The sequence below is a fragment of the Drosophila hydei genome, unplaced genomic scaffold, assembly GCF_003285905.1.
Source record: "Drosophila hydei strain 15085-1641.00,03,60 unplaced genomic scaffold, DhydRS2 tig00000149-arrow-pilon, whole genome shotgun sequence".
NCBI classification, from domain to species: domain Eukaryota; kingdom Metazoa; phylum Arthropoda; class Insecta; order Diptera; family Drosophilidae; genus Drosophila; species Drosophila hydei.
In genome coordinates this window covers 1,887,324-1,901,276 of record NW_022045678.1, presented here as the reverse complement: position 1 = coordinate 1,901,276, position 13,953 = coordinate 1,887,324, and the positions used below count along the sequence as shown (strand labels likewise).

The following is a 13,953-nucleotide window of genomic DNA, read 5'->3' as shown; positions in this document are numbered from 1 at the left end:
GAGCTGGCCGCTGCCAAGGCGTTGCCATAATGTCTTCATTTAATAATCTGGTGTAGCAATTACTCTGCCTTAAGCGAGCTGACGTCTCAAATGCTGTTTTAAACACGCGCAAATTGCTTTCATTAATAGGCGTTGTAATTGTCAGTTGCATGCAGCAAGATGATTAGCTGCTGCCCAGTTCAAAGTTCAAGTCCAAAGTAGGCAATAAAACCACCTTAAATAATTGCGTTGAAGTCGCTCAAGAGTCTTTGAAATTATTTCACGTGAACTGGCACTAAGAATTATGTTTTTTCCCACTCCTGTTGGACTTGATATTTAGTCTGTATATATAGTCTGTATATATATGTTTAGAGGCATTTAAATGCTCTTGAAATGAGCGCGCTTAGTACGTTTTGCCAACTTTATGATGATGGCACTCTCGTTAATGAGTTAATTTCAGTCAATTCACTTTATGGCCATTAATTTAGCGAGCTGTCATAGGCATATAATGGCGACAGGCGACCAACCAGAACCAGAACATTCAAAATTAAAGTGCCTGAGCAGAAAAAGCCAAGCTCCCTCTCTTCAATGAATTACATTGAAGTTGACTCAACTCTTGAGTAGACTTTAATGAAAAGTTTCTTAAGTTTTCATTTAAAAGTAATTCGAAAATGTTTTCTAACCACAAATGTATATATATATATATATATGAGGCGACTGAAATTAGATTTTAAGTTTATTTTATTAATGCAAATTCTTCGATGATGGCCAACACAATTTGTGGTTGTTCAACAAGAGCTGATGATATTCGAATTACGTATTGCTTAGGCTCCTACTTCCTCGAATACCCCTGCACAATTTCCTAATGGCCTAGCAGTATTTATTATAATGGCACACCCATTATTGGTCAACACACGCCACAGCAACCTCACCGTACTCCCACACCTCCTGGCACAGTCGTTAATCGAATAGAGCTGGAGTGTTATTTTCTTTCTTCTTCTCTTTGTCTGGAGCAGGAAAAGTTCTCTTCCGCATGGCGAGCTGGAAGGAACGTCGCTGTAAATTGAGTTTTTCGCACTCTCATGGGAATCTGGCATGAAGCTGATCGAAGTGCCAATTTTCCGTTGCTACAAATACAAATTGCAACTGGATGCAACATTATGCCAGACAATCTTTGAACTCTTCATGCCGCTTGATGAGGCTCACGCATGGCCTCGTCGCTGGTATGCAGCTGGCAAAGAGAACAAACATGTAAATGAGAGTTTGGCTATTGTAGCTGCCTAGCATTGGACCTGGTTTATGAGTTAGCTGATTGCAGTAAATGGTAATTGAAACTGGACAGCTAGTCCAACTGGCAAATTCTGTCTGACTGTAATTCGATTCTTGGTTAAGTCAACTCTTCAGCTATCACAAAGCTAGAATTCAGATCAATAAATTATTTCTTTGAATTATTGAACTTGATGTGAGTAACAGGTGAATGAGTAAGTTAAAGGAAAATATTATATCAACATTAAATATACTTAAAATAATACGGAGCAAAGCATAATTAGTTAGATTATAAATTTTTGATTAGCTATTTTGTGTTGTAAGTCTTTAAGGTAACAGCTTTATATTTATTAATAAATTGTATAATACAAAGATAAATATTTACACGACATTTATGGTTTTCGAAAAATTAAAAACAAAAACATAACAATCCTAAAAAAATGTATTTTACTTTTTTCAAAATCGTATATTAAAGTAATAATAATAATAGTAACATTTTTGTTTAAAATTTAATAAGATAAATATAGGAATTTACATATGTATTGTTTACAAATATTAAAAAATAATTTAATTACAATTTTTTAATTTTAAAAAGTTAATTTAAATCAATTAATTTATAAATTTTATATTATTTTTTTATTAAAAAAAAATTGAAATTAAATTCTCATAATTCATATTTAAATATTTTTGATATTCACATATCAAAAAATCAAAGTAGTACATTAAAAATTTAATTAAGGCTTTAAAATGTATCATTCAAATTTTTGAAAAATGGTTTTATGAATTGTTAATACAGATTTCCCTGTATTTTCACACACTTTCTGCCAAATCATCAACATGATTTATTTAGTATTGCAAAAAAAAAAGTAATTCCCTCAAGAGCTGCTAAAAAAAAACTCTTTCTGAGTTTTACAATATTTCCTTATATATTTTTTATTGATTTCTCGTTGCTCTGCTGGCGATATGTAGCCAGCTCTACAATTTTAATTTGCTTCATGCACAAAAATGTAATTAATATTTTGTTCAAATTGCAATTGAGCCATTCTAAATAAATATTTGATTTTACAATTTCAATCTAAATCTCTAAGCCTTTTATTAATTTTAAGTAAAATAGTAAAGAGTCATAGTCAATGCAAACGGAGTAGAATGGTATAAAAGTCTTGTTAAGCACTTAAAACACTTTGCATTTACCTAATATAGCAAAAGCCTATAATGTGATTCGTTTACATTTGATTACGCTCAAGTGAGTATAATACAAGAACAGACGCATTCAGACAAATATTTATAGACATATTTGTACAGCTATGGATGTGGCTCTAGCTCTGGCTCTGTCTCTCGCTCTCGCTCTGCCAGTGCCTTCCACTTCATTGGTTTGTTATACTATTTCAAATGCTAGAAGCTCGCCAATTTTATCTTTTCGCTGGATTGGACAAGGAGTGAGAGATTGTATGGAGCATCGCCATTCTAGCTGATAGGATTAACTGCGCACACAAATACATGTACATTTGAGCACAATGGCAATGCAAGCCATGATAATACGTGGAAACAATAACAAAAGTGATATAGTACAAACTGACTGACTAGCGTATACCCTCTCTCTCTCTCTTAACATGTATGCCAGCAGGAATATCTTTAATTGAAATCAGCTTTGATAACAGAGCAATAGAATTCTCTGGGTTGAAATATGCCTACTCCTGCCTATCATACTCTTGTCCTGTACAATAAAAGTACAAAAAAAAAAAAGAATGCCAAAAATACATAAAACTCGCCGCGTTGCTTTTTGCATGATGCCCCTGATTTTTGTTTTTTGTTTTTCGCTTTTTTTTTTTTTGGGTAGAAGCCACCGAACCGAGGAACCCCTAAGACCATAAGGATGAACAATGTGTACAAAATGTAATACAAATATTGTACAACGCTTGTACACGAGTGTGTTTTGCTTAGTATGTTGTATGTTGTATTTTGGTATTTAGTTTTGTTGTCTATTGATACATTCTCGCATTCGCATTTGGTTAGGAGAACAGCGCAGTAGCTGCTAGCAGCTGACAACAAGGATTAAATGGGTATTTGGCAGCCGAAACTTAAACTATGAACTGCTTACTCAATGGATTCGCTCGTTGCATGTGTTAAGGGAATAGCTTAGCTATGATTGAGTATTCGATATCCTATTAGCACCGACTATGATATTATAGATAATTACTTCGCTTCTTCCTTCGGCAGCATATGCTATTTATAAAATTATCTTTGCTTGTATATACTGAAGAGGGAAGACTTATGAAGTTATCTGCTTAAATGATTTTGAGGGCAAAGTTTAAATTTCTTTAAGATGACGACTTCACTTTGCATAGGTTCATAAGTTTGCCTAAGAGTTCAAAAAAAAAACGTTTTTAAAGTTTTACTTGCTGCACTTGATGAGTTTCAAACTTAAAACAGACACAGAAAGAGAGCGAGAGAGTAAGAACTTTATCGCTTGTTAGCTAAACATAGTCAATTGTGAGTGCTGAACATGTACTTCAGCTACGGAATATTCATAAGTTCTTCATTTATTCAAACATCTTTAAAGTCATTTTGGTGTTTTCATTACATTCAGCACAAGTAGCTGAGCTCTAAAAGCGTTTGTCCTGACCAACAAGTGCTATTGAATATGCTCGTTAAGCGAAATGTGTTCCAGAATTTCAGCAACGAATCGTTCTATCTCCCATCCTCTCTCGAACTTTCGACTTTCCCTGCCAGAGTGCAGTCAGTCAAATGTTGAAAATGTAAGGAAACTGAAGGCAGCGAAATTTTGCGCGCAATTCGCACGTGTTGCCATTTGCCTTTTGCATAAATAAATAAATATATAACTGTAGTGCAGGTGGGTCTTGTGTGCTTGTGTATACCTGCTTTTGAGTGCTTGCTGCTGTTAACTTTTAGCGCTTGTCTTTTGTTGCCTACTTAAAGGCGCGCGCTCCAGCTCTGGCCGGCTCACCTCTGCTTCTCTGCTGTCTCAGCTGTGCCCCCGCCTCGTCCTTGTCTTGATTCACCGACGCACTCAATTTATCTCTCATATTATATTCACATTGCGTGTGCGTTGCGTAGCACTTGAAATTGCTGCCAGCACTTTAAGAAACGGTATTGGGTCTACACATATGTTCCGTAAGTCTTATTTAATGTCGATTGTCTCAGTAATTGAAAAAAAAAAATGGGTTTGTTTTTTTCAATTTGTTTATGCTTTCCAGTGCCTGAAGACTAGCTTTCCGTTATTACAAGCTGAAATGGGTTATTTAATAATATTGTAAGAGGTTTGACTTGGGTTGATTTAGGTTGAATCATTTGTGAATTCTTTGAAATCTTTGAATCTTTGAAAGTATCTTTTTTAAACAAATCTTAATTGTGGATTAATTAAAACTATTTTGCAACAAATATTATGCAGTCCATCGGGCACTTTAAAAGTTTAAAAATGATTGTATTAAATTATAATTTAATTATTTTTAGCTTTGTTCTTATTATTTTTAATTAAATTATTAATATTCGTAATAATACAATTTATATTAAATGAATACTAAGTTGATTTACTCTTTCAAAATAAAACAAATACCTATACATATTGTTACAGTCATTTAATACTTATATATTATTTTTTATGTATTATATATTATTCTATATATATATTATATACAAATAACAATATTTGACTGTCCAAATCAGTTAATTGGAATTGAAATTGTCTAATTGCTTATTTGTCTAACTCTTCTGTTTGTTCTTCTTCTGCATTTGCAGGTATGTGGCCTAGACCTTGAGCAAAACAACGACGACATTGTAATTGGGTTACTTAACATGTAAGTCAGCAGACACGTGCAACAAATTTAATTAGACTGAAGTGGTTAGTAGCAAATGTTGATTTTATGTTGGGTATCTCGGGCGGGCAATGCAAATGCATTTGACTTTTCCAATTGCGTCATTTGTAATGCGCGCTCCAAAGAGCTAACCAATCAATTAATGGCCAAATCACATAATGCATGTAAGCGATAATGAAAAGAACATTTGCAACAGCAACACGCCAAGCAGCAAAAACAACGCGCTGCTCCGGATGCAAATATTCCGGCGAGCCACAAGGGAAAGCATACAGCAGAAAAACTTAATTAATGAAATTAAGCGTGCCAAAGCGAGTGTGTGAGTGTTTGATTGTATAACTATGCACATATATATGTACATATATTTCTATGCATATGTATATATGTCTGACTATATCTTTGCGCTAGGGTAACTACGTTTCGAATAGTTATTGCCCATAATGCTCTGCATTTCGTTTCGACCGTGCTGTGCATGCTTATGCCAAAAGACAATCGATTATAATCGCACCTGCTGTCCCCGTCCAACCTATACAGAAAACACCTTTTAGTGTGCAGGGCGAAGTGGGCGTGACGCTTAGTTACTATTCTGACATGTTGGCCGTGTCAGTTCCGTGCCGTTCGACGACTGTCGCTCATTATCCGCATTAATGTCGGACTTTTTTTGTAGCCTTCGACATGGCCCAAGCAAATGATTGGTTCGCATTCAAGCGCCCTAATTCGGGCGCCAAATTTATATGAGTTTTGCTTGACAAAGAGAGATTTCTAAAGTTTAAAAATATCAACCGAGATTTTATGAAAAATATTTAAAAGTAAGTGTATGTACTTTTTTTTTTAATATTTAAAAAATTTTAAAAATATGTATGTATGTATATATAAAAAATTATGTATAAATAATTTGAAGCACGTTTTTTATTGTTTGATAGACTACAAAATGTTAAAAGTAAAAATGCCTTCTAAATAACTTAAATATTTCTCATTCCACTTGGCTTGCAAAATTAAAAAAATATGTTTCAGTTATGCCAAAAATATTTGTCTTAGTAAATATATGTCTTGGACCAAGTTTTCAGAAACAACAAGACTTGTGTAAATACGCTTTAAATTAGCCTGACTTGTATATAGCTTAAATTTTCCTTGCTAAAATAGAAAAAAAGGTAGGTGGACTAAAGATTTTGAAGTGGCTCAAGTAATTCTTCACAATATAAATAGCTTAATAATATCTGAAGTATTTTTTGGCCCAAATTGCTTGGACAAAAATAACAAATGATGACACAGGCTACTTAATAACATTTTCAAGTGAGCAGAACAATTATATTTCTTAAGTACTTCTGCACTTCGCCCACATGAGACACCGAAATATTTATTTTTGACTAATTAAAAAAAATGTTGGGCGCCTTCTGCACTCCTGGGCATATTTTTGGGCCGCAATTTCATTCCATATATATATATATATATATATATATATATATATGTATATTTATATCTATGTGCTTTCATCATTTTGCTTTCACTTTTTTTTGTCCATGGTTTCCATGGGTGTTGTGCAAATTTATTGGCTTTCGCGGGCATTACTTTATTTTGTTCATTGTGCTACTGAGCTTAGTTCGCGTGTTACATTCATTTGCCTGCAAATAGGCAAACGCTTGAAAAGAAAAAAAAAACGAATATTTATAATAGAATAGAATTAAAGCTGTCTGCCTCGTTTTTTTTTTCATTCTTTTTTTGCTTGAATCTTGGGACTGGGAATAAGCCAGACACCTACACGCCGAGACATGGCGTGTTTGTTTGCTTTTTCAGTTTTCGTTTTTATTTCTGTTGCCCCTTTTCTTCATTAGTGCCATTGCACCCGTCTAGAAAACGAGAAACAAGAAACGCGAAATGAGAATCGCGAATGTGTAGAATTGGTGGCCGACTGTCGCCTAATGCCTCTACGTTCCAAATGTGTGCTACGGCTCTATGAGGTCAAAAACAATCGATTTTCATTTCATTTTCTTTTTCTGACTTTTTCTTTTCTTTGGCCCGCTTCGTTTTTGGCTCACGTGCTGCTACTAAAAAATATTTATGACATCCAATGCGAATGCTTTAAAAAAATGGTATATATATATATATATATATATATATATAGATATATATATATACATGTTTGTCACATGCTGCGTATGAGTAATGCCCTAGCTTTGCGCTGTCTCTATGGGATTTTCTAATCATGCTATTGTAATTAGCTAATTTATTTTCATGTTTCAGGTGTTAAACCTTTGGGTTTTAGGTTTGGACATTAAAATTGGCAAACAAGTTAGTGTAGGTCTAGATGTGAAAAGTCTAAAATGAATGAAATATGTTTAAACTATATTTAGATAGAATATTTAGATAGAATATATTTATAATATTTATATTAATATTAAATTTTGGCAAAACTTAGATATCGGCTTAAGTTTAATATTTGAAACTATTGCGAAACTTAATCTATTTTGCATATCAAACTTTCCAAGTAGTTTCTTTAAGTACCTCCCTTAAAGTACGAACTTTCACTTTTAAATTTTTGTTACCTTTACCCAGAACCCATTTTAAATTTATGCAAAGGAAACTCTGAAACAATCCGCACACGTGCGTGTCTCAACTTTGAAGGGACTTAACCGGCAGCAAAAATTTGTTTATAATAACAAAGTTTGTCAATTTTTTTTTTTTGTTAAAGATTAAACGGAAAAAAATGAAACTTTTAGTCGTAAGGCAACGAAATTTCACAATAGCAAATAAAAATAAAAATAATCTATATTATACAAACATAGATTACATATATATATATATATATGCATATACGGGCAGGCAGCTTAATTTGATATTTCCGTGACCAATGTAATTATATTTGTGACCATAATAATTGCTATACTGTGTTGGCGTTGCCTTTTAACTACGAACATGTGTCTGCAGCTGTGCCCTGCGTATGTAAATGACAATTATTGTTTATATTATAAATAGATATACCTATATATAATAGATATATATAATAGATATACAAATGTGTACATATAAATTTATGAGAATAACTTTACGACCCCTGGGACTTAATATAATTAGCTAGACAAACCAATATATTTTCTGTGACCTTTATGAACTAACGCCTAGGGTCTACCAAGCCTTTAATAAGCACAGCTGGTTGACAATTTAACTATTTTTAAACAAACTAAATTGGGCCCGAAATGACAATACACATTTATTTACTGCCCATTTCTTAAATAAATTATGAATCAATTAATTTGTAATCAAATTTTGTAAAAATTGAACTGAACCCAAACATAGGAAATTCCCGTAAATTATTATAAAATAAAATATAAACTCGCTTAATGAACTAAACTAAAACGTAAGAATAGATAAATGAATTATTTTGTATTTAATGTTGATACTGTTTAAAGATACACTAAGAAAAATATTGATTGATTTATATTTTTGTATATACAACTTCCAGTAGCAAAGGATGTCTGTATCCTTTAGTTTTGTTTTCTTATTGAGGTGCCTTAATATAGCGTGTTTGCTGCACATGAAACGTTTACACGTAGTACTTGCCGGAAAATAGTTTTGCTGGCCAGCCATCTGCAGCATTATTTATGTATGTCAGCGAACAATTCAATTGTGTTTTCGATGCCTGCGTCAAGTCAGTGAGTCATATTCAATGGTCACGTTCTTACTTTGGCTCTCAATTACCCCAGTGAGTTAGTTAATTCCATCTTTGTCTGTCAAGCGTTTATATTATTTATACCGAACTATGCCCGGAACAGGCCAATTTACATACGATACGTGTATCTGTTGGCTATATAAGGTGACATACCTACAATGCACTCGTATTTGAGCTTTTCGGCATTAATTAATGAAAGCTATTTCCCATGACATTAGTCTAAATGGGCATTTAGAAATTGCGGCTAACTTTATCTGATGTAATTTATTTATGGTTTTTTCTATGGAAGATTCTTAGATAAGTTAAAGTAAAGAATTTCTTAAAACAAAACATGCAATGGCAACGCTATGCTTATCTGCAAAAATTTCCATGCCAAATTTTTTTGTAAACAAATATTGTAATCTTATCAAGTACTTGATTAATATTTTTGTTGTTAACCATTTCGTGAATGGCCTTTGTTATCAATATATTGTGTATTATCCAAGGTTATTCTATCATCTGATTAAAATTTGAATATTTCAAGTATTATTATTATTATTTTTAAGTATAAGTATTATTTATATTAAATGAAGTAAATATATATATTTTTTATAATGCATTTACTTTAAATCGTGTAACGTTTTTTTTTTAAATAAGAAATATTTTATATAAATACAGAGTTTTCAAAATACTTTAAACACAGCAGCTAATATATATTTTAATAATATTAATATTAATATTAATATTTAAATTAATTTATATAAAATTTAAATATATATATTTATATTTAAAAATATTATATTTCATATTAATGCAGAAATTATACAAATATTTTTTTGTTTTTAATTTATTTTATTTTATATTTATATTTAATTATTATAAATTTTTTTACCAAAAATTAAAAATCTTCGGAAATGTTCAATTTAAAAACTACTTTAATTAAAAGGGACCCAGCGGCTGACCATGAATAATTAATCATAAATTAAAATGATTTTAATTATGAGAACTTCTACTTAAGTCCCCATATATTTTATATGTACATAATTATTAACGATTTATTTGCTTTATTGTTGTCAACGGGCGAGCAAATCGAATGCGTATTTTGATTCTGTCTGGCTGCCCGTTGGCCAGGTTTATGGCACACTTAATGGCCTGAAATGCTGGAGCTGTAATCATTCGAAAATCAAAAATTATTTTAGCTTTTGTGGTTGTTAATATTTGTGTTTCTCGTTCTAATACTTTTTGCTGCTGACTTGAGCAACAGTTTCTTGGCAGTATATACATATAAACCTATCTAGCTGCCTGTTAACTTTGACCAAGTGCCGTTAGCCGATGCTGAGACCGCAGCTAAAGCCGGGCCTACAAAGGATGGCATCATATAAATAAAACTTTTATGATGCGGCATAAATCTTGCGGGGCAGACATGTCAGGCCACCTTCCGAGGCGACGCCCCGCGGCCACGCCCATTGACGGGGCAGACCATTAAACAGTTGTAATTCATGTCGCTGCCATTTCCGTTGTCTAACCAAATGAACCAATATAAATTCAATATTTTATGAGTATGTTTTCCGTTTCACTCTTTCCCCCACACTCTCTCTCCCCCAGGAAGTCTCTGTCTTTTTGGGTGGCAAACAAATAAATAATCTATATTCATCAATTACGCGGCTGCCTTTTGTTTGGGCTTTAAGCCATCGGCAGTTGGAAATGTGTCGCTAATGTGTCTACGAGGTGTGTAGAGTATCACACTACGGCCAACACCCGGTCTATTTATAGAGGCCATTAGCTGACCAACAGGCCTCAGTATCATCATTAATGGCACACATCGACTGCGCTCCGTTGGCGCTCATTCGATTTGTGCCTATGTTGATATTTATTAATGTTCAATTATCGATAATTATCTGTTTATCTATATATATATTATTGTCTCTGTGGCCATTACAATACCTCAGCACACATTCTTGTTTGCCAAGACCAACTATGTGCATAGTTATACATGTGTTTATGTAAGAAATGTATAAATATTTTTGTTAATGTATTTCTTAGCTTTGTTAAGCTGATTGAAATGCAGGTAACATAATTAGATTGACGTTGTCATTGGACTCTAATCGATATTTTGCTGGAATTGAACTGAAATAATAGCTAGTAACGACATATGTCAGACGGTATTGTCTGAACTTAAGAGATATGACAGAAAGTCATTAGACTAATAAACAATTGCGAAATGTCTAAATGGCTTAAACTATTTTTGCACGTGTTAATTATTTTTCCACACCTATTCAAAGTGCAAAATACAATATTTTTAACAGAATTTGTTAATTATTTTGCAATTTCCTTATAGGAAATCCGTATGGGCTTACTGATAAATAAGATTGGAAACATTTTTACTAAGCCAAGAAAGTCCTAAAATAATTTTTGTGTGACATTGTCAGTAATGTGAATCAACAAATTCCTAAAAAACATTGTTGACTAAATTTAAAGTGTTATCTTATCTTTTATCGTATCAAAACAAACTTTGGTTTTTTTTTTCAAAATAAAATCTTCCTATCTGAAATCAATATTTTCTTTTTATTAGCAGGTCAAAAGCCAAATTCAACTGTCTTTGATATGTCAAAGACAAATAAATGAATATAAGACTTTATTATTTTTAGGTTAACTTGATTAAGACATTTTTCAATTTATTCAGGCTATATAAGAGTCGCCTTGGTTTCTAGTACTTTCCAGAGTTCAGTATACAACATTTTAGAAAAATCAGGAAATTATTTTAATTATTGCCGTTATATACAGTCCCTGGCTAAAAGACCTCTTGGGCCTGCACAGCCAACTAATCACGTATGCATATATTAATCAAATAAATAGGTATATAAAAAAATTGATATTTAATCTATTTATAGTAACAGTCTTTATGGATACCGCAACATAACCAGTTGCAAGTAAGTTACATTTTAATTCTACATTGAAAGCTTGAGTGTATGTCGAGACGCCCATAGATTTATTTCTATGCAGAAATTGGCCAGCAGCTGGACGGCAGACCGTTGTTGGCAATGGCCAAGTGAAGATGCCCTGGTCCCGGTGCGCCCAATGCTCAGCTTGGCTTAGAGTCTTTCTGTTTGTTGTTGTTGCTGTTGTATCATTGTGCAAACAATTTGCTGCGTTTCATGTTACGACTTTGGCAGCATAACAACCAGTCGTCCGAGCAGAGACCGAAACAGAAAGCAGATGATGGCCGCAACGAGCCGGCGCGATGACGTTCAGGTTGGCCCAAGAAAAAATTCATCGAAGAAATGCCAAACTGCAATTGACTTGCATGACCATAAAAATTAAGTTATATACACCAAAGCAGGCTGCCGAGTGCAGAGTAGCAACTCTGTTTGCCTGCTCCCATCTTCTGCTCGCAGTGCCTTTGCCTCTGCTCCCGCTAAAGCGCAAAAATAAAGTCGAGTGAAATTGCTGCTGTAATATATTTTAATAGCGCAGGCCGGAAAAACTCGGTACGAACTCGAAACTCCAACTCTAACTCGAAGTCGAAGACGAAGTTGCTCCGCTGCTTTGTTGGTCAGCAGCAGCCACCAGGGCGCGCCGAGTTGCTGGCAAACAAAACACAGTTGACCAGACCTTTTGGCCAGCAAATTTCGCTCGGTGCCTTATTATGTCTAATTAGATTGTGCTGCCAGCAGCTGTTGTTGCTGTTGTTATAGCTGGAATGCTTTATTGTTAGTTTTCGTTGGCATTTCCTAAAAAAAGAGCGAAAATCGATGCTGAAAGTGGGGTTAATCTAAGGTGGCACAATGAGTTAATCCCAGCTTCAGATCTAATGCTACACTGATGCATTGCTAACGAACGATAACAACTTCAGAAACTTCGAGCGTCGCAAGGGTTTTGCTTTTCTTACTAAATCTTTAATGTAAGCTAAGGTCTTTAATCGTTGAAGCATCTATAATTGTAATTAATTTATGTGGAAAGCAAATAATATATAATATTAATAATATTAATATATTATAAAATTTTTTAAAACTTCGGAAAAAATATTTTTTTAGCTTTGAAATATATTTTTTAAATTTTTAAGTTAAAATTAATTTATTTATTAAATTTTAAGTTTTATATTAAGTTTTTAACAAGAAACTTAGTTTTTATAGATATTTTATATTTATATTTTTTTTTATTTGAAATATATTTAATCTAATCTATTTAATTTTTATAAATTTAATCAAAATACAGTTAAAGCGATTAGTTTCTTATTTATCTCCCTTTCAATAAGTCCTAAAATTTCCTCACATGTGAATTTATATTTATTGAAATATATTAATAACAATAAATATATACAAAATAGTGGTTTTCTCTTTGCTAAAAGCTTCCTTTGCAATTATTCATGTGAAGGCTGTTAACACATATTTTCTTTATAATTAATTATTTTTTTATAATTTCATAATTCCAGAAATTACAATTGCTAATTAAGCTCATGTTATTCTTGGAAGTCTATTTAGTATTTTACTTTTCGAGTTATGCTTAAGCTCAACTAAGATTATTTAATTAGCAGCTTACTCTATTGTCTTTTCTTATGTCTGTTATGTGGTTCCAACAATCTCGCATTTATTAAGAATTCTAGTTTGAAGACAACGCACACAAATCTTGTCTTATTAATTGCGTATTTAAATATAGAATTTCCTTTGAGCCTAATGTGTATTTGTTGTAGCTGTCGTTGCTATCAATTGTTAGCCCTCGAGCTAAGCTTAACCTGTTTCAATAAGCAGCCTTATTAGATATTCATATTACGATGAGTAGTCGATTGGCCAAAACTCTTGACCCAAGCCCCATCAGTCATCTTTGAGACGCTGTTGCCAAGCAAGCAAAATTTGACATACCCAGAAAAGAAGTGAAGAAAAAACGTTTATACACAATTGAAAATGGTTAAAACGTGTGTCGCACTTCTGTGCCAATTGACAAATTGAATACTCATAAAAATTCTCACGTTTTGCTCCAAATTTTGATGGTAGCGTTGGCTCACTCGGCCGCCCGGTCGCTCGGTCGCCCGCTTGCTCTTGTGCTTTGCATAGAGTGAGTGGAGGCTTAACGGGGCCATAAAAGCGACGGCAACAGAAGAACCGAACCCGCCAAGCAACCCACTCACAAGTGCCAGCCATTGAACTCTCTGTACACACACGATTATTACGATGGCAAATGTGACCATAAAAGAGAAGAGAACTCTCTGGTTCCAAAACCAAAACCAAAACCAGA

The 13,953-nt window shown here is 33.2% G+C and overlaps 1 protein-coding gene across 4 annotated transcripts in view; it reads left to right on the top strand.

The window, feature by feature from the left end:
* The window catches only part of LOC111602239 (beta-1,4-glucuronyltransferase 1), a 75,873-nt gene that overhangs the window by 53,117 nt on the left and 8,803 nt on the right, over positions 1–13,953 (top strand). For 2 of the 4 annotated variants that reach the window (XM_023319227.2, XM_023319229.2), the window contains one exon: positions 5,002–5,060. The exons of the other annotated variants lie outside the window; for them this stretch is intronic. The gene's annotated coding sequence lies outside the window, so the exon portion shown is untranslated. The remainder of the gene's footprint in view (positions 1–5,001; positions 5,061–13,953) is intronic. 4 annotated transcript variants of the gene reach the window in all.